We start from the raw sequence: 27664 nt of genomic DNA, 5'->3' as shown, positions 1-27664 counted from the left end.
TCGGCACGCTTTTGAAGTTAAAGCATGCTTTGAACCTTACGCCATGCTTTGGAAAGCGTGACCCAAGGTACAAAAGCGTGGCGCACGGAGGAGGCATGGGCGCTCAGTTCAATCACTTAACTGAGCACCAGTAGAAGCATGACAAAGGCACAGCGCTAAGTTGGAACATGTAACTGAGCACCCAAGAGAAACAAAGAAAGCATGGGCACTCAGTTAACTTTTTCTACCTTTTTCGTGCCTCCCCATGAAAGAAATCAAAGCACAAGCAAGCAAAATGGGGGAGCCAAGGATCGAACCCTACACATGAGGCATAAGGGAAGCGCTACTCTTCACAAGGAAATTGGCAAAAGTGCAACCACCAGGATTCGAACCAAGGAGCTCCTCACTTGCAAGGAAGGAGCGCTACTAGTCTTCAAGGAAAATAGCTTCAAGATGGCCTCAGCAAGACTCATAGCTGGAAACACTTACAAGCAAAAGGGGTGCTCAGTTAAAACTTCTTCACTGAGTGCTACCTTGTGAAAAGAAAATTTGCCGAATTACACTCCTCAAGGCTCGAATGAGGGAGCTCTTCCAAGCACACAAAGAGCGCTGAGTTAACTCCTTCTAACTGAGCGTTATGAAGGCCATGCACAAGGGAGCTTGTGACGCATCAAATGGGCCAAGGAAACAAGCTTTGAGCGCTCAGTTGCCTAATCTAACCGAGCGGTCCCCTGGAGCCAAGCACCATGATCAATTTTACAAACATTGGGCACTCAGTTAACTTAGTTAACTGAACGCTTCTCTGGGAGTTGCACCATGGATCCAATTTTAACTCAATTGCCACTTTGGATCCAATTCTTCACAAATTGAAAAACCCACTCCAAATTCTAAAGATCAAAAATAGAAAGTGTATAAATAGGACTTAGTTTGATTTAGAGAGGACTTTTACCTGTTGTTTTACCTTTTTTCTTACTTTTGAACTTTCATTTGGATTTTGAGCTTTGAATTGGGGAATTGGGATTGAGAGCTGAGTTCTCTCCTCCTTGTTCTCACTTTTGCATTTTCTGCTTTCTGTTTCTGAATTGTGGATAGAGATTGAAGGAATTATGTTTCAATCATTGATCTACAATTCATCTTTGTTCTCTTCTGCATAATTCTAAGGAATTGTGAATTGGATTTATCTTTCGAATTTCAGTTTCATTTCCTCTACTACTTTTGCTTTCTATTTTGGAATTTGAATTGAGATTGAAGAGCTTCATTGATTCTAAGCTTGAGAATCATCTTTCACCTCTCTTCTCAATTGTTCCAAGAAGTGGATCTGAGTTTCCTTTACTGTTTCCATTTTCTTTTCTTCTACAAATTGCTCTTTGTTGAATCAAGGAAGGAATTGAGATCTTGACTTATTTTTTAGTCTCATTGAGCCTCTGAGCTCTTGAATTTCTTTCCTAGATCTTGAAATTGAGTTGTATTTACTTTCTGTTTTGTTCTTCATTGTAATTTTCCAATTATGCTTAGATCTGCTGCATTTAATTCGTCTTCTTTACTTTCTGTTATTAAATTCTGAATCCCAGCACCCCATACCCCTTTATTATTCAAGCTATTTACATTTCTTGTAATTTAAGTTTCAGTCATTTACATTTCTTGCAATTTAAGATTCAGTCATTTACTTTTCTTGCAATTTAAGTTTCAGCTATTTTACTTCTTCTGCTCTTTAATTTACTGTCAATTCCCCCTCTCCCTTTTAGTTTCATGCAATTTAGCTTCTGTTGGTTACAATTCACTCAAATCATCAACTATTTGCTTAACTAAATCAACCACCTAACTAAAATTGCTCAATCCTTCAATCCCTGTGGGATCGACCTCACTCATGTGAGTAATTACTACTTGATGCGACCTGGTACACTTGCCGGTGAGTTTAGGTGTTGGAATTTCGGTTCCAACCCATCACCTTTATTTATTGATCCTTGATATTCAATTTATTTTCTTTTGCTGAGAGGCTTACACTTTTATTTGTAGCTAAGTGTTATGTGTTGCAGCAGTTTTTTATCTTTGTTTTTCAATCAAAGCATACACAACACAGACACTTGGCTCACAATTCATCCTAAGAACATTGGTACCCAGCACCTCTTTGGGTTACTAAATGCTTTGTAACTGATGCACGGAAACTTGTCTCTCAACAGATTTCCCTCGGCAAGTATACCGAATTGTCGTCAAGTAAAAACTTACAATAGAGTGAGGTCGAATCCCACAGGGATTGATTGGTAAAGCAACTTTAATTGGAGGAATGTTCTAGTTGAGCTAAGCAAAATTTGTTTTGAGAATTACAGGAAATTAAATGGCGGGAAAGTAAATGGCAGAAAATGTAAATGCTGGAAATAAAGAGCTGAATATAAATGACGGAAAGTAAATTATAGAATCCAAATGGGGAATGGGGAATTTAGCATGAAAGTAAATGGCAGAAAGTAAAGAAAATGGGTAAGATCAGAAATGGGGGATTCATTGGGCTTAGGAGATGTTGTATTCTCCAGATCAAGTTCATTTTCATCTCTTCCTCAATCAATGCATTCATTGATCTCCTTGGCAATCTTAAGTGATTGAATTCCAATTCCTTGGTAATTCAATCTCTCAAATATTGATCAATAGCCAATTCCTTGGTCTAATTGCTCATGAGAAGAGATGAAGTATAGTCACTGATTGTACCACATGTATTTCCAAATCAAAGTATTGGGAGAATTATATGTCACCATATCCGCCCAATCCCCAATTTGGTCCAACATGAGAAAGCATTTCTAGCATGATCCCTTCATTCCTCTTCCAAGGTTCCGAAGAGATCCAAGTATGAATAGCTTCTTTTCCAAGACAACTACCCAATTGGATGAAGATTGAAAGCTTTCTAGTAAAATCAAGAGAAAAGAAAGAAGAAGAATAATGAAAACTATTATTGATCCATCAAATTACAACAGAGCTCCCTAACCCAATGAAAGGGGTTTAGTTGTTCATGGCTCTGGTAATGGAAAACAAAGATGGAGAATGCATTCTGAAAGTAAAACTAGAAGTTGCAGAGAAAGTAAAAATACAGAGAGTAGTCCTCTCAATCCAAAAGCTTCTTTCTAGTTCAAAACTACTCCTATTTATACTACTCTTCTAATCTTCTAGTTGGCTCTTCAAGTCTTGGATATGGGCCTTTGGATCTTGAGTTGAAGCATTTATCATCTTTAGTGGGCTCAGCTTCACTTGCAAAGAAAGTGTGTAGTAGGCATGGACTTTAGCTTAGGGCGTTAGTGGTGTTAACGTTAAGTGAAAATGTGGGGTCGAGAACGTTAGTGACAATCACCTTTTTCACTAACGTTCCTAACCCAAAATGGGCCACGTTAACTTCAACGTTAGTGGCACTAACGTGACCACTAACGTTGCCTCTTGGCCCTTCGCAAACGTTACTGGGGTTTACCTTTCCCAATAATGTTGAGAGTACCCCTTTCTCCTTACGTTTGAGTTCACGTTAGTATAGTTAACGTGACCTTTAACGTAGGCTTGCCAAATCTTCGAGACCGTTAGTGACACCTATCTTTTTCACTAACGCTCCAAAACGCCCCTTTCCCACGTTAGTACCTCATGTTAATTACATTAATGTGACCACTAACGTGCTGTTGATTGCCATCTCCAACGTTAGTGACAAAGGTGAGTGTCACTAACGTTGGCTCATCAACCCTTTCCTCCACGTTAGCTTCCATGTTAATGTAATTAACATGGTAACTAACGTGGCTCATAGTGGCTTAGTCCAACGTTTGTGACAAAGGTGAGTGTCACTAACGTTGGCGATTCCTTGCTCGTTCCACGTTAGAGTTCACGTTAACTAAGTTAACGTGGCTCTTAACATAGCCAATATGGGCTTAGTCCAACGTTAGTGACAAAGGTGAGTGTCACTAACATTGGCATTATCTTTCTCTTCCACGTTAGAGTTCACGTTAACTGAGTTAACGTGACTCTTAACGTGGCCAATTGCCCTTTTGGAGCGTTAGTGGCACTCACTTTTACCACTAAAGCTTGGAGCTTCCTTTTCCTCCACGTTAACTACCACGTTAATGTAGTTAACGTGGTAATTAATGTGGGCTATGATGGCTTCGAAGATGTTATTGGCGATCCCTTTTCTCATTAACGTTGGAAGCTGGCTGACGTCGAGATTTTTGCCAGTAAAGAAGTTCATAAAAACAGTCGCGTTGTAGATATAGTCTCTAAACCAACAGAAATCCCTTCGTACAAACGTTTTGGGTGTCATAAGTAACAAACCCCTTTAAAAATTGTTAACCGAGTATTCAAACCTCGGGTCGTCTTCTCAAGGAACTGCAAGGAAGTATGTTCTTATTATTGGCTATAAAGGTTATAATCGGGGTTAAGAAGGTGAGAAGCAAGTGATTTGAATGACAAGTAGAGTAAATGGCAATTAAAATAAATAAATACTATAAAGCAACTTTTGGCAAGGTAAGAGAAATTGGAAGTCCAACTTAATTATCTCCCTCAACAATAATGAAAGTTGAACCTAAATTCTACTTAGTTAACCTTCACTAAAGTAAAAGAAAGTCAAGGGACTAATTAGTGTGACCTTCGAATCCTATTTATTTCCTAAGAAAAAGTTGAGATTATTGAAGTTCAGTTCAATTAGCAAGATAACGATTATCAATTATGCTTAGTTTAATAATATTGAGTTACTGATTTCTTAACCAAGACCAAAAGGGAGAAAGTAAAATTGTTGGAATAAAATATCCTTAGACGGAAAGCAATGGTAACACAAATTAAGGAGAAAGCAATCTATAACTGAAATACCTCAAATAATCATTAATTCAAATCATAACATGGAAAGGGTTCATAAGTCAAGTTGGCAACATTTATAAGTACGCATAAAAGCATTAAAGTAAATATTAAACCTGGATCGAGAGTCACTCTTACAAACTAAGAGAAGTCCTAAATCCTAATCCTAATCCTAAGAGAGAGAGGAGAGAACCTCTCTCAAACTAAATCTAAATCATGGAAAGTGAAAATTGGCGAGCTCTCTCTGAAAGGATGTATTCCCCCACTTTATAGCCTCTAATCTGTGTTTTCCGGGCCAAAAACTGGGTCAAAAATAGCCCAGAAATTGGCCCCTGCGTATTCTGGTACGTTCAGGTCGCGGACAAGTGACGCGGAGGCGTCGTCCACGTGGCCACGCGGATTGAAGTTCGCAGATGCGACGCGTCCGCGTGGATCACGCGTTCGCGTCGCCTAGCGTCAGGGCGACTATGGCATATATGATATATCAAATCGAAGCCTCGGATGTTATCTTTCCAACGCAACTGGAACCGCATCGTTTGGACCACTGTAGCTAAAGTTATAGTCGTTTGACTGCGAAGAGGTCAGGCTGGACAGCTTAGCAGTTTCTCCAACTTCTTGTATTCCTTCCTCTTTTGCATGCTTTCTTTCCATCCTCTGAGCCATTCCTGCCCTGTAATCTCTGAAAACACTTAACACAAATATCAAGGCATCTAATGATAGTAAGAGAGGATCAATAATAAGCAAAAATAAGATCAAAGAAGCATGTTTTCAATCATAGCACAAAACCAGGAAGGAAAATGTAAAACATGCAAATAGTATGAATAAGTGGGTAAAGAGTTGATAAAAACCACTCAATTGAGTACAAGATAAACGATTAAATAGTGGTTTATCAACGTCCCCACACTTAAACAATAGCATGTCCTCATGCTAAGCTCAAGAGAAGCTATAAAAATGAAGAGGAATGGTAGGATGTATGAAATGCAATCCTATCTATATGAATGCAAGTACATGCAAAATGTTTTTACCTACTTGGTTAGGAGTAAACAAATCTTTTAAGAACAAATATAAACCAATTTCCACTAATTCAAATCGTACAGTAAAAAGCAAGTAAACTTGTAAGAAGACAGCACATGAAAGCAGGGAATATAGAATCAAGCATTGAACCCTCACTGGTAGTGTATATCACTCTAATCTCTCAAGTGTATAGAGTTATTCACTCTACTCTTCTCTAGTCATGCTTTCTAAACCTTGTTCTTCATCTAACCAATCAACAATTTTTAATATACCAATGCAAACATCATGAGGTATTTTTCAAGGTTGTAATGGGGCTAAGGTAAGGGTAAAGATATATATATGGCTAAGTGAGCTTTATAAATTGAATCTTTAATTAACCTAAGCTCTCACCTAATATACATATACTCTATATACTTTTAAATTCATGCCTAGCTACCCATAATTCCCACTTTTGTATAATTCCCATACTCATGTAAACAGCTTTACTCTGCCATGGTTCGGTATGGAATTCGCCACAAGGTGGCCACTCCATATCATCCACAAACCAATGGGCAAGCTGAAGTCTCTAACAGAGAATTAAAGAGAATCCTGGAACGGACAGTAAATACCCATAGAAAGGATTGGGCACGGAGCTTGGATGATGCTCTGTGGGATTACAGGACAGCATTCAAGACCCCCATAGGGACATCTCCATACCAACTCGTGTATGGTAAGGCATGTCACCTGCCCGTGAAACTGGAACATAAGGCCTACTGGGCAACCAGATTCCTAAACTTTGATGCCAAATTAGCAGGAGAAAAACAATTGCTCCAGCTAAATGAACTAGAGGAATTCAGATTCACAGCTTTCGAAAATGCCAAGCTTTATAAAGAAAAATAAAAAAAATGGCATGACAGAAAGCTGTCATCTAGAATCTTTGAACTAGGACAGAAGGTCCTGTTGTTTAACTCTAGACTCAGGCTATTCCTCGGGAAACTGAAATCCCGGTGGAGGGGACCACACGTGATTGTGTATCACCAAATGGTTATGTGGAGCTTCAAGATATTGATTCTGATAAGAAGTTCATTGTCAATGGACAGAGAATCAAGCATTATCTTGAAGGCAACGTTGAGCAAGAATGCTCAAGGCTGAAGCTAGATTAAAAGCTCAGCAAGGTCCAGCTAGAGACAATAAAGAAGCGCTTGCTGGGAGGCAACCCAGCCATGGGGCAACAATCCTCTAAGCATTTTGCCCTATTTCTATTTTTATTTTTTTCATATAGAGTTCATTGACAACAAGGTAAATAATCATTTACAGAAGACCTCGGCACACAAAATAGAGAAAAAGAGCTCACTAGCAAGAAAACGCCAGTAAAAGTATATTTTGGGCATTCAACGCCCAAAATGGGCATCCACTGGGCGCTGAACGCCAGTAATGGTAGCACTCTGGGCGTTCAACGCCAGAAATGGGCACCCACGGGGCGTTGAACGCCAGTAATGGCAGCAGCTGGGCGTTGAACGCCCAGGAGAGCAGCATTTGGGCGCTGAACGCCCAAAACAGGCAGTGTTTGGGCGTTCAAACGCCAGGAAGGCAGGGAGGAGCCAAATTCATTTTTTCCACATGTATTTCCATTCTAATTTCAAATTTTATGTTTCAATGCATGATTTTTACATGAACATGTTAAGAACCCTGATTTCTAAAATCCTTAATTTAAAAAAATCCCTCTTTCCAAATTCAATCCAACTCTTTTCAAATCTTTTTTGAAAACAAATCTATCGTTTTCACTCTAAAATCTTTTCAACTAATCCATATCTTTTTCAAATCTCCATATTATCTTTTTCAAAATTAAAATTTATCTTTTTCAAAAATCTATCATATCTCTTCAAAATTAAACTATATCTTCTATCTTATCTTTTTCAACTCAATCTTTTTATCTTATCTTTTCCAATTTTTCGAAAACCCACCCCCCCATCCCTTTAAATTTGGGTTCGGCCTCCCTCCTCCTCCATCAACAATTGCACCTAGCTCCCCTTCTATCCCTCTCCTTTCTTTTCTTTTGCTTGAGGACAAGCAAACCTCTAAGTTTGGTGTGTTTATCCGAGATCACTAAGATCATGGCTCCTAAAGGAAAACAACCCACTCCAAGAGGCAAGAAAGAGAGCGTTCCAAAACCACTTTGGAATCAAGGGAAGTTCTTATCTAAAGAACATTCAGACCATTATCTTAAAATAATGGGTCTGAGATCAGTGATCCCGGAAGTTAGATTCCATCTGAAAGAAGATGAATATCCGGAGATCCAGGAGCAAATTCGAATCAGGAACTGGGAAGTCCTAGCTAATCCTGAAACGAAAGTAGGAAGGAACATGGTCCAGGAGTTCTATGCTAATATGTGGCAGACTGACAAGCAAAACCTATCTGGAACTGCCTTCTATGAATTTTGGACCATGGTCAGAGGAAAGATTGTTCATACCACCCCTGACAAGATCAGAGAGATCTTAAAGCTACCTCAGCTAAAGGACGATCCAGACTCCTTCAACAGGAGGATGATGAGAGCAGACATTGACCTGGACAAGATTCTAGAGGACATATGTATCCTTGGAGCCAGGTGGACCACCAACACAAAGGGTGTCCCAAATCAACTCAAGAGAGAAGATCTCAAACCAGTCGCCAGAGGATGGCTAGACTTCATTGGGCATTCTCTGTTGCCTACTAGCAACCGTTCTGAAGTCACAGTTAAAAGAGCAGTGATGATCCATTGCATCATGATGGGAAAGGAAGTGGAGGTTCATCAGTTGGTTTCAGCTGAACTCTACAAAATTGCTAACAAAAATTCTAAAGCGGCCAGGTTGGCTTATCCAAGCATGATTTCCCTGCTCTGCAAGGACGCTGGAGTAAGGATGGGAATAACTGAGTATATCTCAATTGAGAAGCCAATCACCAAAGCATCAATGGAAAAACAACAAGCACAGGATGATCCCATCAAGAAGAGAGCACAGGAATTCCTCCCAGAGATCCCTCAATCTGAATACTGGGAGTATCTTGAGACGTCTGTTACCAAGATACGGGAAGCTATGGAGCAAATAATAAAAGAAAAGAAGGAACACAGTCAAATGCTGACCTATATGTTTAAAGAACAAGAGGAGCAAGGGCGTGACTTAAGGGAATTGAAGCGCCAAAAGTCTTCTCTTGTAGGACCAAGCACCCCAAGGATCAGAGGAACCCCCGTGCCCCCAGAATAAAGGTTGTTAATTTCCAATTTCTGCCTTAACTCTGTGACAATGTCCTTATAGAAGTTTACCTTAGGAGTCATATAATAGTAATTAATATCTATTTTGATATTATCTCCAATTAAGCTATAGTTTATTTTTTCTCATCATCAGCAAACATGAATAAAGTAGTAGATCTTTTGAATAAGAGGCAATAAAATTTTGAGTTTTAATAAAAGAAATTCTAATTAGTTAAATGTGGTGGCAATGCTTTCTGTCTTCTGAATGAATGCTTGAACAGTGCATATGTCTTTTGAATTTGTTGTTTAAGATTGTTAAATATGTTGGCTCTTGAAAGAAAGATGAACATGAGACATGTTATTGATAATCTGAAAAATCATAAAAATGATTCTTGAAGCAAGAAAAAGCAGCAAAGAACAAAGCTTGCGAAAAAAAAAAAAAGAGAAGAGAGAAAAAGCAAGCAGAAAAAGCCAAAAGCTCTTAAAACCAAAAGGCAAGGGCAAATAAAAAGGATCCCAAGGCTTTGAGCATTAGTGGATAGGAGGGCCTAAAGGACTAAAATCCTGGTCTAAGCGGCTAAACCAAGCTATCCCTAACCATGTGCTTGTGGCGTGAAGGTGTCAAGTGAAAACTTGAGACTGAGCAGTTAAAGTCAAGGTCCAAGGCAAAAAGAAGAGTGTGCTTAAGAACCCTGGACACCTCTAATTGGGGGCTTTAGCAAAGATGAGCCACAATCTGAAAAGGTTCACCCAATTATGTGTCTGTGGCATTTATGTATCCGGTGGTAATACTGGAAAACAAAGTGCTTAGGGCCACGGCCAAGACTCATAAAATAGCTGTGTTCAAGAATCATCACACTGAAATAGGAGAATCAATAACACTATCTGAATTCTAAGTTCCTATAGATGCCAATCACTCTGAGCTTCAATGGATAAAGTAAGATGCCAAAACTGTTCAGAAGCAAAAAGCTACTAGTCCCGCTCATCTAATTAGAATCTGAGCTTCAATCAAAAACTATGAGATATTATTGCTTCTCAACCTATTAGTCTTCTATTTTATTTGTCTAGTTGCTTGAGGACAAACAACAGTTTAAGTTTGGTGTTGTGATGAGCGGATATTTTATACGCTTTTTTGGGGTTAATTTCATATAGTTTTGAGTATGTTTTAGTTAGTTTTTAGTCTATTTTCATTAGTTTTTAGGAAAAATTCATATTTCTGGACTTTACTATGAGTTGTGTATTTTTTTGTAATTTCAGGTATTTTTCTGGCTGAAATTGAAGGAGCTGAGTAAAAATCTGATTCAGGCTGAAAAAGGACTGCTGATGCTGTTGGATTCTGACCTCCCTGCACTCAAAGTGGATTTTGTGGAGCTACGAAACTCGAAATGGCATGCTTCCAATTGCGTTGGAAAGTAGACATCCAGGGCTTTCCAGCAATATATAATAGTCCATATTTTGCACAAGGATAAACGACGTAAACTGGCGTTCAACGCCAGTTCTCTACCCAATTCTGGCGTCCAACGCCAGAAAAGGATCAAAAGCTGGAGTTGAACGCCCAAACTGGCACAAAAACTGGCGTTCAACTCCACAAATGGCCTCTGCACGTGGATTGCTTAATTCTCAGCCCCAGCACACACCAAGTGGGCCCCAGAAGTGGATCTCTGCATCATCCATCATAGTTTACTCATTTGTTGTAAACCTAGGCTACTAGTTTAGTGTTTAAACAACTTTTAGAGACCTATTTTTGTATCTCATGACATTTTAGACCAAAACTTTGTACTCTTTGACGGCATGAGTCTCTAAACTCCATTGTTGGGGGTAAGGAGCTCTGCTGTGTCTCGATGAATTAATGCAAGTATTTCTGTTTTCCATTCAAACACGCTTGTTCCTATCTAAGATGTTCATTCGCGCTTAACTATGATGAAGGTGATGATCCGTGACATTCATCACCTTCCTCAAACCATGAACGTGTGCCTGACAACCACCTCCGTTCTATATCCGATTGAATGAATATCTCTTAGATCTCTTAATCATAATCTTCGTGGTATAAGCTAGAACTGATGGCGGCATTCATGAGAATCCGGAAAGTCTAAACCTTGTCTATGGTATTTCGAGTAGGATTCAATGATTGAGTGACTGTGACGAACCTCAAACTCAAGAGTGCTGGGTGTAGTGACAGACGCAAAAGGATAGCAGATCCTATTCCGGCATGATTGAAAACCTGTAGATGATTAGCCGTGCGGTGACAGCGCATTGAGAATCTTTTCACTGGAAGGATGGATGGTAGCCATTGACAACGGTGATCCACCTACACACAGCTTGCCATAGGAGGACGTGCGTGCGTGAATCAGAAGACAGAGGAAAGCAGAGATTCAGAAGACAAAGCATCTCCAAAACTCCAACATATTCTCCATTACTGCATAACAAGTAACTTTTAATTCATGCTCTCTTGGTTATTCGCAATTCAACTGATAAACATAATTGACTTCCTGACTAAGATTTACAAGATAACCATAGATTGCTTCAAACCAATAATCTCCGTGGGATTCGACCCTTACTCACGTAAGGTATTACTTGGACGACCCAGTGCACTTGCTGGTTAGTGGTACGAGTTGTGAAAAGTGTGATTCACAATTCGTGCACCATTTCCCCACACTTAAGTAACACACTATCTTAAGCTAACCAAAGATTCAATTGGGATAATTAATTTGTTTTCCGCTTAAGGCTAGTAATGTGATAAGATATAGAGCAAATGGGGATTTCAAGGCTCAAAGTGGCTGACAAGGGTGATTTAAAGGGTAGGCTTATTTAGGATAAGTGAGCTAAAATCAAATAATGGCGTCAATCATATGCAAGCATGTAAATACACTAAATATTGGACATATAGACTAAAACAAAGTAAAGATCACAATTATAGAGAAGTAAACACACAAGAATAAAATATTTATGGTTAAATAATGTAACCATGTAAATAAGCTCAAAATCTCACAGGTTGTGTGTTCTTTGGCTCAAAAACCATGTTCCAAATACAACTTCAAACAAATTTAACAAAAAAAAAATTTCAATTTAAATTAGTGAAATTTTTCAAAAATAGGGTCTTTAGAAGAATTTTATTACTTTAAGCAAGTAGTAACTAGATGCATAAAATCAAACAAATATGCAAATGCAACAACTAATTTAACAAAGAAAATTAAACATTGGTGCTAAAATATGAAGTGACTAACCCATGGAAGTCGGTATCGACCTCCCCACACTTAAAGATTGCACCGTCCTCGGTGCATGCTGAGATGTGCAGGTGGACGGGCTGTTCCAACTGATGCTTTTCTTCAAGGATTGTGCTGATGGACTTGTTTATCGCCCCATGTAAACGTCTTCCGGTTCCCTTCCGGGTGGCCATCCTGAAAGAGAAAAGGGAAGAAGAGTAACCCGAAAATAGAGATAAGAAAATAAAAGAAGTATGGGTGGGTTAATGCCAAATGATAAGGGTTTCATTTACATGGAAGCTTCAACATGTAAATGAGAAAACAATAGAAGCCATGGCATGCCAGTGGTGCAAGATTTGAAACATAGGGGAGGAGAGTGTGGGTAACGAAAGACAGTATAAGCTCATGTCAATGCAAAAAGGAATACAAATATCATAAAAGATTAGTATTGATTTAAATAATATTACCCGACAGCGTAAACAAGTCACTAAGCACCAAAGAATACCAGGAAAGACTCAACAGTTGAATATGAACAAGTGACACCAATGGAAAAATAATAATTTTAGAAAAGAAAAGAAAAATATGCACACAATTAAAATGCAATGGATGAAAGTATTTAAATAAAATAAAATAAAAGAGAAGAAGAATGAGAAGGGAAAGAAGGGAAGAAGAAATAAGTAAGAAAGGAGGGAGGAAAAATTAGGATTGGGAGAGAAAAGATAAGATATTTGGCAAATTAGAATAAACTGTGCGGCGCAAGCGACGCGGATGCGTGGGGCACGCGGTCGCGCGACTTGCACTTATACTGATTGACGCAGTCGCGTTGGTCACGCGGTCGCGTGACCCGTTTTATGCTACTGGCGCGAGGACAGCCTCGCTCTCGCACAACTCTCTGTTCAAAATCATTAATTGCCAAATATTGGGTGACGTGATCGCGTGGGGCACGCGGTCGCGTGAGTGGGCACTTAGTAGGATATGACGCGGTCGGGTGGGTCACGCGGCCGCGTGGGTAGAATTGTGCGTTCAGCACCAATCCAGCACCACTCTAGCACAATAATTGGTTGTGCACCCTTTTACGTCGAAATCCAGGGCACGCGGCCGCGTGGGAGGCCATTATTCCCATATGACGCGGTCGCGTGGGACGATTTGTGCCATTGGCATGCCTCTAGCGCTACTTCTGCGTAACTCTCTGTTCGTTTATTATTTCTCCCATATCCTTGTGACGCGGACGCGTCACTGATGCGGTCGCGTAGCGTGGCATTTTTTTTTTTTTCTGAATGTAGAATGCAATGCTTAATATGAATGCTATGCATGATTCCAGGTTCAATAAAATGAAATAAAATTAAAAAACAAACAAAACTAAATAAAATTAAAATTGCAAAAGGAACGATCATACCATGGTGTGTTGTCTCCCACCTAGCACTTTTAGTTAAAGTCCTTAAGTTGGACATTGGAAGGGCTTCCTGTTATGGTGGCTTGTGTTTAAATTCATCCAGAAATCTCCACCAGTGCTTGGAATGCCAATAGCCTCTGGGGTCCCAAACTAGGCATGTAAAGCTTCTGAGCAGCTTCAAACAGATTTTCAGGCTCCTAGGGTGACGAATGTCAGAATAGATTCCAGGATCCCAAGCTTTGCTATTAAATCCGCCTCCGTCTTGATCTATATGTTTCCATCCGGGCGGCGTAAAAAGTAGAATCTCACCATGGTGACCAAACGTTCTCCGTGATCCATGCAATTGAGCATGATACCAATCCGTGTACCTCGAGGTGAAGCGTGGAACTTTATTGAACCTTGTACACCAACTCTGAGTACGAGCCATTTCCCTCTTACTCTTAAAGTCGCAAAGAGCTCTAAGCTGCCCATCTGTTTCAAGCAAACCATATTCAAGTGAATAAGTAAAGTTATAGGTTAAGGATTGTACCCACTTGAAGCTTGTATTATGTGGTAATGGCCTTGGGGTAGGTGTTTCTGGTGGTTCTGTAAGTTCTTCTACCTTGGGTTCTTCTGTGAATTTCTCCACTTCCTTGCAAGTGTCTACAATTGTATCTATGTCCTAGTCAAAGTCTTCTATGTCTTCCTCATCACTTGAGTCATAGATTGGAGGTTGAGAGAAATCTACCTCTGCATGATCTTCGTATTCGTCTGGGGAAGATTCTTCAATCTTAGAGGTTTCACTTGCGGATGCAAGTTCATTACTAAGAGAGCTAGACTTGTGACTATCATCATCAAGGGAATTTGTGTCCTCGGTTATTCTGTCTGATTCTTCATAAACAATTTGCCTTGGAGATTGTACAATATCCTCCTTAGCATTAACTGTAGCGTCCTTGACAGAGTTCTCCTTAGTTCTAGATTCCCATGGAGGTTCAGCATCTCCTAGATCTTCAACCAACTCTTCTTCCTGAACAATGACAGCTTCTTCTACCTGTTCTAGTACGAATTCATTCTCTATCTTGTCCACTGGAGTTTCTGGTGTCTCCTTCATGCTATGCTCTTCATTAGATTGTTCACATGGGGTTGTGGCTAATCCTTGTGTATTTGAGCACCTAGAAACCCATTGAATTACTACTTGCTCCAGTTGTCGAATGGTTGTTTGAAATTTATTTACTATTTCCTTTAGGCGAACCTCTGCTTCTCGCGTTGCCGGACTTGGACATGATAAAAAGGAAAGTGGTAGTGATTGGGAGTGATTGGATTGGTACTGGGGTAAGGAAGGATCATATGGTGGCGAATGGTGAAGGGAAACTTGTGAGTGTGGTGGTTCGAGGTTATGTTGAAAGGATGGTTTGTATGCACGGGGTAGGGCTTGTTGGTAGTTACAAGGTTGTCCACCATATCTTTCAGCTGGGTATGCATGGTAGAATGGTCTTTGTCCAGGATATCTCGGAGGGTGTTGCTGCCTAAAGGGTTGATTAGATCCTCTTGGCTCCATCCATCCTTGATTGGTCCGACCTTGATGCATATTCCTGCTGTAACTTCTATTTCCTTCAATAAAGTTAGAACCAAACTCAAAGCGAGAGGGGTGAGAGTTCATGGTAGCAAATAAAGATAAAAAGGAAAAACAAAAATAAAGAAACAAGCAAAAGAAAAATATTTACAATAACCAATAATAAGGCACACGTTAGCAGTTCCTCGGCAACAGCGTCATTTTGACGTCGAGATTTTCGTAAAAACAGTCGCGTTATAGATATAGTCTCTAAACCGACAGAAATCCCTTCGTACAAACGTTTTGGGTGTCACAAGTAACAAACCCCTTTAAAAATTGTTAACCGAGTATTCAAACATCGGGTCGTCTTCTCAAGGAACTGCAAGGAAGTATGTTCTTATTATTGGCTATAAAGGTTGTAATCGGGGTTAAGAAGGTGAGAAGCAAGTGATTTGAATGACAAGTAGAGTAAATGGCAATTAAAATAAATAAATACTGTAAAGCAACTTTTGGCAATGTAAGAGAAATTGGAAGTCCAGCTTAATTATCTCCCTCAACAATAATGAAAGTTGAACCTAAATTCCACTTAGTTAACCTTCACTAAAGTAAAGGAAAGTCAAGAGACTAATAAGTTTGACCTTCGAATCCTATTTATTTCCTAAGAAAAAGTTGGGATTATTGAAGTTCAGTTCAATTAGCAAGATAACGATTATCAATTATGCTGAGTTTAATAATGTTGAGTTACTGATTTCTTAACCAAGACCAAAAGGGAGAAAGTAAAATTGTTGGAATAAAATATCCTTAGACGGAAAGCAATGGTAACACAGATTAAGGAGAAAGCAATCTATAACTGAAATACCTCAAATAATCATTAATTCAAATCATAACATGGAAAGGGTTCATAAGTCAAGTTGGCAACATTTATAAGTACGCATAAAAGCATTAAAGTAAATATGAAACCTGGATCGAGAGTCACTCTTACAAACTAAGAGAAGTCCTAAATCTTAATCCTAATCCTAAGAGAGAGAGGAGAGAACCTCTCTCAAACTAAATCTAAATCATGGAAAGTGAAAATTGGCGAGCTCTCTCTGAAAGGATGCATTCCCCAACTTTATAGCCTCTAATCTGTGTTTTTTGGGCCGAAAACTGGGTTAAAAATAGCCCAGAAATCGCCCCCTGTGTATTCTGGTACGTTTAGGTCGCGGACAAGTGACGCGGAAGCGTCGTCCACGCGGCCACGCGGATTGAAGTTCGCAGATGCGACGCGTCCGCGTGGATCACACGTTTGCGTCACCTAGCGTCAGGGCAACTATGGCATATTATATATCAAATCGAAGCCCCGGACGTTAGCTTTCCAACGCAACTAGAACCGCGTCGTTTGGACCTCTATAGCTAAAGTTATAGCCGTTTGAGTGCGAAGAGGTCAGGCTGGACAGCTTAGCAGTTTCTCCTACTTCTTGTATTCCTTCCACTTTTGCATGCTTTCTTTCCATCCTCTGAGCCATTCCTGCCCTGTAATCTCTGAAAACACTTAACACACATATCAAGGCATCTAATGGTAATAAGAGAGGATCAATAATAAGCAAATATAAGATCAAAGAAGCATGTTTTCAATCATAGCACAAAACCAGGAAGGAAAATGTAAAACATGCAAATAGTATGAATAAGTGGGTAAAGAGTTTATAAAAACCACTCAATTGAGTACAAGATAAACCATAAAATAGTGGTTTATCAACCTCCCCACACTTAAACAATAGCATGTCCTCATGCTAAGCTCAAGAGAAGCTATAAAAATGAAGAGGAATGGTAGGATGTATGAAATGCAATCCTATCTATATGAATGCAACTACATGCAAAATGTTTCTACCTACTTGGTTAAGAGTAAACAAATCTTTTAAGAACAAATATAAACCAATTTCCACTAATTCAAATCGTACAGTAAAAAGCAAGTAAACTTGTAAGAAGACAGCTCATGAAAGCAGGGAACATAGAATCAAGCATTGAACCCTCACTGGTAGTGTATATCACTCTAATCTCTCAAGTGTATAGGGTTATTCACTCTACTCTTCTCTAGTCATGCTTTCTAAACCATGTTCTTCATCTAACCAATCAACAATTTTTAATATACCAATGGAAACATCATGAGGTCTTTTTCAAGGTTGTAATGGGGTTAAGGTAAGTGTAAAGGTATATATATGGCTAAGTGAGCTTTATAAATTGAATCTTTAATTAACCTAAGCTCTCACCTAATATACATATACTCTATATACTTTTAAATTCATGCCTAGCTACCCATAATTTCCACTTTTGTATAATTCCCATACTCATGTACCAAATTTTTTTTCTTTAATTTTTATCACATGTGAATTGATCTTTTATTAAACTTAATATTGGGGTAATTTTGTCCCCTTATTTACTAATTTATTGAGTATTTTTGGATTTTTCTCTTTTTTTTTTGTAGAGAAACAAACATAACTTATCAATGCACATGGATTCTCCATTATTTTTCTATTTTGGTTTTTCATGAGTAGGTTCCCAAATTCCTGATATTCAAATAAATTAGAAACATTATACTTTTCCTTTATTAACCCATGTTTCCACAGTTTTCCCACACTTAATTAACACACTATCTTAAGCTAACCAAAGATTCAATTGGGATAATTAATTTGTTTTCCGCTTAAGGCTAGTGATGTGATAAGATATAGAACAAATGGGGATTTCAAGGCTCAAAGTGGCTGACAAGGGTGATTTAAAGGGTAGGCTTATTTGGGATAAGTGAGCTAAAATCAAATAATGGCCTCAATCATATGCAAGCATGTAAATACACTAAATATTGGACATATAGACTAAAACAAAGTAAAGATCACAATTATAGAGAAGTAAACACACAAGAATAAAATATTTATGGTTAAATAATGTAACCATGTAAATAAGCTAAAAATCTCACAGGTTGTGTGTTCTTTGGCTAAAAAACCATGTTCCAAAAACAACTTCAAACAAATTTAACAAAAAAAAATTTTCAATTTAAATTAGTGAAATTTTTCAAAAATAGGGTCTTTAGAAAAATTTTATTACTTTAAGCAAGTAGTAATTAGATGCATAAAATCAAACAAATATGCAAATGCAACAACTAATTTAACAAAGAAAATTAAACATTGGTGCTAAAATATGAAGTGACTAACCCATGGAAGTCGGTATAGACCTCTCCACACTTAAAGATTGCACCGTCCTCGGTGCATGCTGAGATGTGCAGGTGGACGGGCTGTTCCAACTGATACTTTTCTTCAAGGATTGTGCTGATGGACTTGTTTGTCGCCCCATGTAAACGTCTTCCGGTTCCCTTCGAGGTGGCCATCCTGAAAGAGAAAAGGGAAGAAGAGTAATCCGGAAATGGAGATAAGAAAATTAAAGAAGTATGGGTGGGTTAATGCCAAATGATAAGGGTTTCATTTACATGGAAGCTTCAACAGGTAAGTGAGAAAACAATAGAAGCCATGGCATGCCAGTGGTGCAAGATTTGAAACATAGGGGAGGAGAGTGTGGGTAATGAAAGACAGTATAAGCTCATGTCAATGCAAAAAGGAATACAAATATCATAAAAGATTAGCATTGATTTAAATAATATTATCCGACAGCGTAAACAAGTCACTAAGCACCAAATAATACCAGGAAAGACACAACAGTTGAATATGAACAAGCGACACCAATGGAAAAATAATAATTTTAGAAAAGAAAAGAAAAATATGCACACAATTAAAATGCAATGGATGAAAGTATTTAAATAAAATAAAATAAAAGAGAAGAAGAATGAGAAGGGAAAGAAGGGAAGAAGAAATAAGTAAGAAAGGAGGGAGGAAAAATTAGGATTGGGAGAGAAAAGATAAGATATTTGGCAAATTAGGATAAACTGTGCGGCGCAAGCGACGCGGATGCGTGGGGCACGCGGTTGCGCGACTTGCACTTATACTGATTGACGCGGGTGCGTCGGTCACGCGGTCGCGTGGGACGATTTGTGCCATTGGCACGCCTCCAGCGCTGCTCCTGCGTAACTCTCTGTTCGTTTATTATTTCTCCCATATCCTTGTGACGCGGACGCGTCGCTAATGCGGTCGCGTCGCGTGGCATTTTTTTTTTGTGAATGCAGAATGCAATGCTTAATATGAATGCTATGCATGATTCAAGGTTCAATAAAATGAAATAAAATTCAAAAACAAACAAAACTAAATAAAATTAAAATTGCAAAAGGAACGATCATACCATGGTGTGTTGTCTCCCACCTAGCACTTTTAGTTAAAGTCCTTAAGTTGGACATTGGAAGGGCTTCCTGTTATGGTGGCTTGTGTTTAAATTCATCCAGAAATCTCCACCAGTGCTTGGAATGCCAATAGCCTCTGGGGCCCCAAACTAGGCATGTAAAGCTTCTGAGCAGCTTCAAACAGATTTTCAGGCTCCCGGGGTGACGAATGTCAGAATAGATTCCAGGATCCCAGGCTTTGCTATTAAATCCGCCTCCATCTTGATCTATATGTTTCCATCCGGGTGGCGTAAAAAGTAGAATCTCACCATGGTGACCAAACGTTCTCTGTGTTCCATGCAATTGAGCATGATACCAATCCGTGTACTTCGAGGTGAAGCATGGAACTTTATTGAACCTTGTACACCAATTCTGAGTACGAGCCATTTCCCTCTTACTCTTAAAGCCGCAAAGAGCTCTAAGCTGGCCATCTGTTTGAAGCAAACCATATTCAAGTGAATAAGTAAAGTTATAGGTTAAGGATTGTACCCACTTGAAGCTTGTATTATGTGGTAATGGCCTTGGGGTAGGTGTTTCTGGTGGTTCTGTAAGTTCTTCTCCCTTGGGTTCTTCTGTGAATTTCTCCACTTCCTTGCAAGAGTCTACAATTGTATCTGTGTCCTGGTCAAAGTCTTCTATGTTTTCCTCATCACTTGAGTCATAGATTGGAGGTTGAGAGAAATCTACCTCTGCATCATCTTCGTATTCGTCTGGGGAAGATTCTTCAATCTTAGAGATTTCACTTGCGGATGCAAGTTCATTACTAAGAGAGCTAGACTTATGACTATCATCATCAAGGGAATTTGTGTCCTGGGTTATTCCGTCTGATTCTTCATAAACAACTTGCCTTGGAGATTGTACAATATCCTCCTTAGCATCAATTGTAGCGTCCTTGACGGAGTTCTCCTTAGTTCTAGATTCCCATGTAGGTTCAGCATCTCCTAGATCTTCAACCAACTCTTCTTCCTGAACAATGACAGCTTCTTCTACCTATTCTAGTACAAATTCATTCTCTGTCTTGTCCACTGGAGTTTCTGGTGTCTCCTTCATGCTACGCTCTTCATTAGATTGTTCACATGGGGCTGTGGCTAATCCTTGTGTATTTGAGCGCCTAAAAACCCATTGAATTACTACTTGCTCCAGTTGTCGAATGGTTGTTTGAAATTTATTTACTATTTCCTTTAGGCGAACCTCTGCTTCTCGGGTTGCCGGACTTGGACATGATACAAAGGAAAGTGGTAGTGATTGGGAGTGATTGGATTGGTACTGGGGTAAGGAAGGATCATATGGTGGCGAATGGTGAAGAGAAACTTGTGAGTGTGGTGGTTCGAGGTTATGTTGAAAGGATGGTTTGTATGCACGGTGTGGGGCTTGTTGGTAGTTACAAGGTTGTCCACCATATCTTTCAGCTGGGTATGCACGGTAGAATGGTCTTTGTCCAGGATATCTCGGAGGGTGTTGCTGCCTAAAGGGTTGATTAGATCCTCTTGGCTCCATCCATCCTTGATTGGTCCGACCTTGATGCATATTCCTGCTGTAACTTCTATTTCCTTCAATAAAGTTAGAACCAAATTCAAAGCGAGAGGGGTGAGAGTTCATGGTAGCAAATAAAGATAAAAAAGAAAAACAAAAATAAAGAAACAAGCAAAAGAAAAATATTTACAATAACCAATAATAAGGCACACGTTAGCAGTTCCCCGGCAACGACGCCATTTTGACATCGAGATTTTTGCCAGTAAAGAAGTTCATAAAAACAGTCGCGTTGTAGATATAGTCTCGAAACCGACAGATATCCCTTCGTACAAATGTTTTGGGTGTCACAAGTAACAAACCCCTTTAAAAATTGTTAACCGAGTATTCAAACATCGGGTCGTCTTCTCAAGGAACTGCAAGGAAGTATGTTCTTATTATTGGCTATAAAGGTTGTAATCGGGGTTAAGAAGGTGAGAAGCAAGTGATTTGAATGACATAGTAGAGTAAATGGCAATTAAAATAGGTAAATACTGTAAAGCAACTTTTGGCAAGGTAAGAGAAATTGGAAGTCCAACTTAATTATCTCCCTCAACAATAATGAAAGTTGAACCTAAATTCCACTTAGTTAACCTTCACTAAAGTAAAGGAAAGTCAAGGGACTAATAAGTTTGACCTTCGAATCCTATTTATTTCCTAAGAAAAAGTTGGGATTATTGAAGTTCAGTTAAATTAGCAAGATAACGATTATCAATTATGCTGAGTTTAATAATGTTGAGTTACTGATTTCTTAACCAAGACCAAAAGGGAGAAAGTAAAATTGTTGGAATAAAATATCCTTAGACGGAAAGCAATGGTAACAAAAATTAAGGAGAAAGCAATCTATAACTGAAATACCTCAAATAATCATTAATTCAAATCATAACATGGAAAGGGTTCATAAGTCAAGTTGGCAACATTTATAAGTACGCATAAAAGCATTAAAGTAAATATTAAACCTGGATCGATAGTCACTCTTACAAACTAAGAGAAGTCCTAAATCCTAATCCTAATCCTAAGAGAGAGAGGAGAGAACCTCTCTCAAACTAAATCTAAATCATGGAAAGTGAAAATTGGCGAGCTCTCTCTGAAAGGATGTATTCCCCCACTTTATAGCGTCTAATATGTGTTTTCCAGGCCGAGAACTGGGTCAAAAACAGCCCAGAAATCGCCCCCTGCGTATTCTAGTACGTTCAGGTCGCGGACAAGTGACGCGGAGGCGTCGTCCACGCGGCCACGCGGATTGAAGTTCGCAGATGCGATGCGTCCGCATCGCCTAGCGTCAGAGCAACTATGGCATATTATATATCAAATCGAAGCCTCGGACGTTAGCTTTCCAACGCAACTGGAACCGCATCGTTTGGACCTCTGTAGCTAAAGTTATAGCCGTTTGAGTGCGAAGAGGTCAGGCTGGACAGCCTAGCAGTTTCTCCAACTTCTTGTATTCCTTCCAATTTTGCATGCTTTCTTTCCATCCTCTGAGCCATTCCTGCCCTGTAATCTCTGAAAACACTTAACACACATATCAAGGTATCTAATGGTAATAAGAGAGGATCAATAATAAGCAAATATAAGATCAAAGAAGCATGTTTTCAATCATAGCACAAAACCAGGAAGGAAAATGTAAAACATGCAAATAGTATGAATAAGTGGGTAAAGAGTTGATAAAAACCACTCAATTGAGTACAAGATAAACCATAAAATAGTGGTTTATCACTGGCTCCCATTCCACGTTAGTGGTCACGTTAGTTAGACTAACGTGGCTACTAACGTGGCTTTTCCTTGCTTCCTTTGTCCTGAAATCAAGCAAATAAAGTGCATCAAAGCTCTAATCCAAGTTATGATTCATGCATCATCCAATTTGTCATTAAATTCATGCATAATTCTCATGAAATCATATAAAATTTACAATGTTTGCTTGAATCAAGATGTAAGTGAAATTCTACCTAAAACTTGCTTATTTCCTAAGAAAATGCATGAAACTACCCTAAAACAGTAAAGAAAAGGTCATTGAAACTGGCCGAAATGCCCTGGCATCACAACACCAAACTTAAAGCTTGCTTGTCCCTAAGCAAGTACTGAAACATGAGAATGATGAATGAAATGACAAGCGGAATGAATCATTATTGTGGAAGTCATGTCCTTGGTTTTATGGGGTTTCATGCATAGCAACTTAGGTTCATTCCTTTACTGGCTTTCAGACCTTTATCATGCCCTGGAATACTCACTTGATTACACCCTTTGAGACTTTTATTTATTGATCCATTTGTCTTTTCAAGGTTTATTGCATCCTTAGGCTAAGTGCTCTTTGAGGGGGCGACTCTTTAAAATAAGCTTTCAGCCAACACTCCCGAACCAGTTGGTTCAAGGTGCTAGGTGTTGAAACACCCCTAAGGACTTACTCCCTCAAGTCTCTCTCCCCCATACATGCACACCACAGGCACATGGTTTGTTATTTTCTTTCCTTGAGGCCTTGGTGTCCAGCACCTCTTTGGGTTACTAAATGTTCTGTAGCAAGGTTGCTCTTGATAGTGGATATTCAGTTGATAATCCCGGGTTAGTTAACCCAAGTTACCAAGTGATGAAGCACTCCTAAGAACTTATTCATCCAAGCAGATCCTTGGTACAAGAGCACCACAGACACATCCCTCAAGATTCAAGCCCTTGGTGCCTAGCCTTATTTCTTATTACTTATCTTTCTTTTTCAATTCTTATTGTTCTTTTCCTTTTTCTTATTAGGATCTTGTTATTTAGCTAGTCTCATGGGGTGTGTTTCAAGCATATGATTTCAGGACAGATAGTTGCCTTCCTACCTTGTTGGTGAACCAACTTAACTATGTGATTACTACACCACAAGCTTAAGAACCTACTCTACAATTGATCATCACTCTGGTCTTTCATAACATCTCTTTTTATTTGACTTAAGGGACAAGCATACAAGTGAGCAAGGTGAAAATGAAGATAGGTTACTTGGACCAGCACACATATGACAAAGGCAATGAAAGCAAATATTAAATTCTAGTGATTTAAGCTAAAGAGTAACTATTAATCAGGGGCACATTCAGACTTCCAATTTTTTTTTAACATCTCCAAGCATATGGGATCAAGTATCAATACAACCTTTTGGTGGTGCCTTCTGGTTATTTCTTTGTTGTCATCCTCCATAGCTTCTGCGTCCTTCTTCGCCTCCTTGGATGGTGGTGCACTGTTTTTCTAGAAGGTTGATTGAATTCCTACAAAGTTATTGGAAGTTGCTTGTTCCCCAAACACTTGAAGAATAATTAGCTTGCTTGTATGCTTGTAAATTTCTGGACTTAATTTGGTGTGTGAACACCAAACTTAGTTCATTGCCTAATGTAGAACCTCATGTGCTTTTATTGATAAAGCAACTATGAAATAGAAACTAAACTATTGTTAAGCGGTTTCCCTGTTTGGTTGGGGCTAGCAACTTGCCATTGAAGAGGTGTAATGTGATTCTAACTGAAATCTTTGGTGGAACACCAAACTTAGAATTACACATTCACTCTTGGATTGGTTTGGTGTGCAACACCAAACTTGGCTCCTCACAATACGAGGCAAACTGCTTATATCCTTTATTGAGATGATCATGAAAAGGAAACTACCTTAGGTTGGGTTGCCTCCCAACGAAGCGCTCTTTTAGCGTCGCTAGCTCGACGATTTCTCCATCAGTTGAGATGATATTTCATTTTGGGGCTTTCCCCCATGTTGCCCATGTAGTGCTTGAGCCTTTGTCCGTTCACAGTGAACGTCCTCTTTGAACTTTCCTCCATGATTTCTATGTGTCCATACGGCGAGACCTTTGTGACAAGAAAGGGTCCTGACCACCTTGATTTGAGTTTCCCAGGGAAAAGTCTTAATTTGGAATTGTAGAGGAGAACTTGCTGTCGTTTTGTGAAGCTCCTGGCTGCCAGATGGAGGTCGTGCCTTTTCTTTGCCTTTTCTTTATAAATCTTGGCATTTTCATAGGCTTGAGATCTGAACTCCTCCATTTCCTGCAGCTGCAGGACCCTCTTTTCACCAGCAGCAACGCTATCAAAGTTTAGTAGCTTGAGAGCCCAGAGGGCTTTGTGTTCCAGCTCCAATGGTAAATGACAAGCTTTTCCATACACCAGTTGATATGGGGACATCCCGATTGGTGTTTTGAATGCCGTTCTGTATGCCCAAAGAGCATCATCCAGCTTCTTCGACCAATCCTTTCTTGATGCTCCTACAGTCTTTTCCAGAATCATTTTTAGCTCTCTGTTAGATATCTCAGTTTGCCCACTTGTTTGGGGGTGGTATGGCGTGGCAATCTTGTGTTTCACCCCGTATCATAGGAGGAGCGCTTCTAGTGGTCTGTTACAAAAATGGCTCCCTCCATCACTGATGAGTGCTCGGGGGACTCCGAACCGGCTAAAGATGTTCTTTCTGAGGAAGTTCATGACTACCTTGTTGTCATTCGTTGGGGTTGCAATAGCCTCTACCCACTTGGAAACGTAATCCACTGCTACCAAGATGTACTTATTTGCATATGAGGTTGGGAATGGTCCCATGAAATCGATTCCCCACACATCAAACAGTTCCAGTTTTAAGATGAAATTCTATGGCATCTCATTTCTTTTGGGTAAGTTTCCAGCTCTTTGACATTCATTGCAGTTCTTTACTAGTTCTTTTGCATCCTTGAAAAGGGTGGGCCAAAAGAATCCGCTTTGTAACACCTTGGCTACAGTTCTATCCCTTCCAAAATGGCCTCCATAGCACGAGCCGTGGCAGTTCCACAAGACCTCTCATCCCTCTTCTTCCGAAACACATCTTCTCAGGATTCCATCTGAACACTTCTTGAAGAGATATGGTTCATCCCAAACAAAATACTTTGCATCATTGATGAGCTTTCTCTTTTGATGTTTGTTGATCTCTAGAGGTAAAGCCCCAGTTGCCTTGAAATTGGCAATGTTTGCAAACCAGGGTGCTTTGTGAACCGTCATTAACTGCTCATCTGGGAAACATTCATTTACACTTGTATCATATGTTCTACCTTTGTCATGAGGGATCCTGGATAGGTGATCGGCTACCTTGTTCTCCACTCCTTTCTTGTCTCTAATCTCAATATTGAATTTCTGCAACAATAAGATCCACCTTATTAGTCTTGGTTTTGACTCCTGCTTGGCAAACAAGTATTTAAGTGCTGTGTGGTCTGTGAAAACAATCACTTTGGCACCAATGAGGTATGATCTAAACTTGTCAAATGCAAAAACTATTGCCAGCAACTCCTTTTCAGTGGTGGTGTAATTTCTTTGAGTATCATTGAGGACTTTGCTGGCATAATATATCACATGGACTACGTTATCTTTCCTCTGCCCTAACACTGCCCCTACTGCAAAATTAGATGCATCACACATCAGTTCAAATGGTAAGTTCCAATCAAGTGGGGAAATGATAGGGGCAGAGGACAGCCTCTTTTTCAAGTTTTTGAATGCTAGCATGCATTTTTCATCAAAGACAAATGGTGCATCAGATACAAGGAGATTGCTTAAGGGCTTGGCTATCTTTGAAAAATCTTTAATAAACCTTCTGTAAAAGTTGGCATGCCCTAAAAAGCTCCTAATTGCCTTGACATCACTTGGTGGGGGTAATTTTTCAATGAGTTCCACCTTAGCTCTATCTACCTCAATGCCTTGGTTAGAAACCTTATGGCCAAGAACTATTCCCCCTGTCACCATAAAGTGACATTTCTCCCAGTTCAAGACCAAGTTGGTCTCTTGATATCTTTTTAATACCAGGGCCAAGTGATTTAGGCAATTAGTGAATGAATCTCCAAATACTGAAAAGTCATCCATAAAGACTTCAATGAATTTTTCTATCATATCTGAGAAAATGGAGAGCATGCAGCGTTGGAAAGTTGCAGGTGCATTACATAGCCCAAATGGCATGCGCCTGTAGGCAAACACTCCATATGGGCAAGTGAATGAGGTTTTCTCTTGGTCTCTCGGATCAACCACTATTTGGTTATATCCTGAATAACCATCGAGAAAACAGTAATACGCGTGTCCTGCATGTCTTTCCAGCATCTGATCCATGAAAGGAAGGGGGAAATGATCTTTTCTTGTAGCTTCATTGAGTTTTCTGTAGTCTATGCACATCCGCCATCCTATGATGGTCCTTGTAGGGATTAGTTCATTCTTCTCATTGGGGACTACAGTGATTCCCCCCTTTTTGGGACAACTTGTACAGGGCTGACCCATGGGCTGTCAGAGATCGGGTAGATTACCCCTCCATGCCATAACTTCATAACTTCTTTCTGTACCACTTCCTTCATGACTGGATTCAGCCTCCTTTGGGGTTGAATGGATGGTTTGGCATCATCTTCCAACAGTATCTTGTGCATGCATATGGCCGAACTGATTCCTTTCAGGTCAGCGAGGGTCCATCCAATGGCATCCTTATGATTTCGCAATACTTGGAGTAATTCATCCTCTTGATCTCGACTGAGGGATGGGTTTATGATCACTGGGTAACTTTCACTCTCTCCTAAGTATGCATATTTGAGAGTAGGTGGCAGAGCTTTGAGCTCAAGTTTGGGTGCTCCTATCTTTTCATTCTCTTCCTTTGGTGCACCCTGTATATGAATTTCTGCTATTGCAGCCTCTTCGCTAGATGTTGATTCCTCCTCTGTTAACCCTTCAAGTTCTTCTTCTTCAAAAATCTCCTGTACTGCATCTTCCAGTGAATC

This window comes from Arachis ipaensis, chromosome B6, assembly GCF_059453495.1.
Source record: "Arachis ipaensis isolate K30076 ecotype BB chromosome B6, ASM5945349v1, whole genome shotgun sequence".
NCBI lineage: Eukaryota > Viridiplantae > Streptophyta > Magnoliopsida > Fabales > Fabaceae > Arachis > Arachis ipaensis.
Note: the sequence above shows the minus strand (reverse complement) of the source record.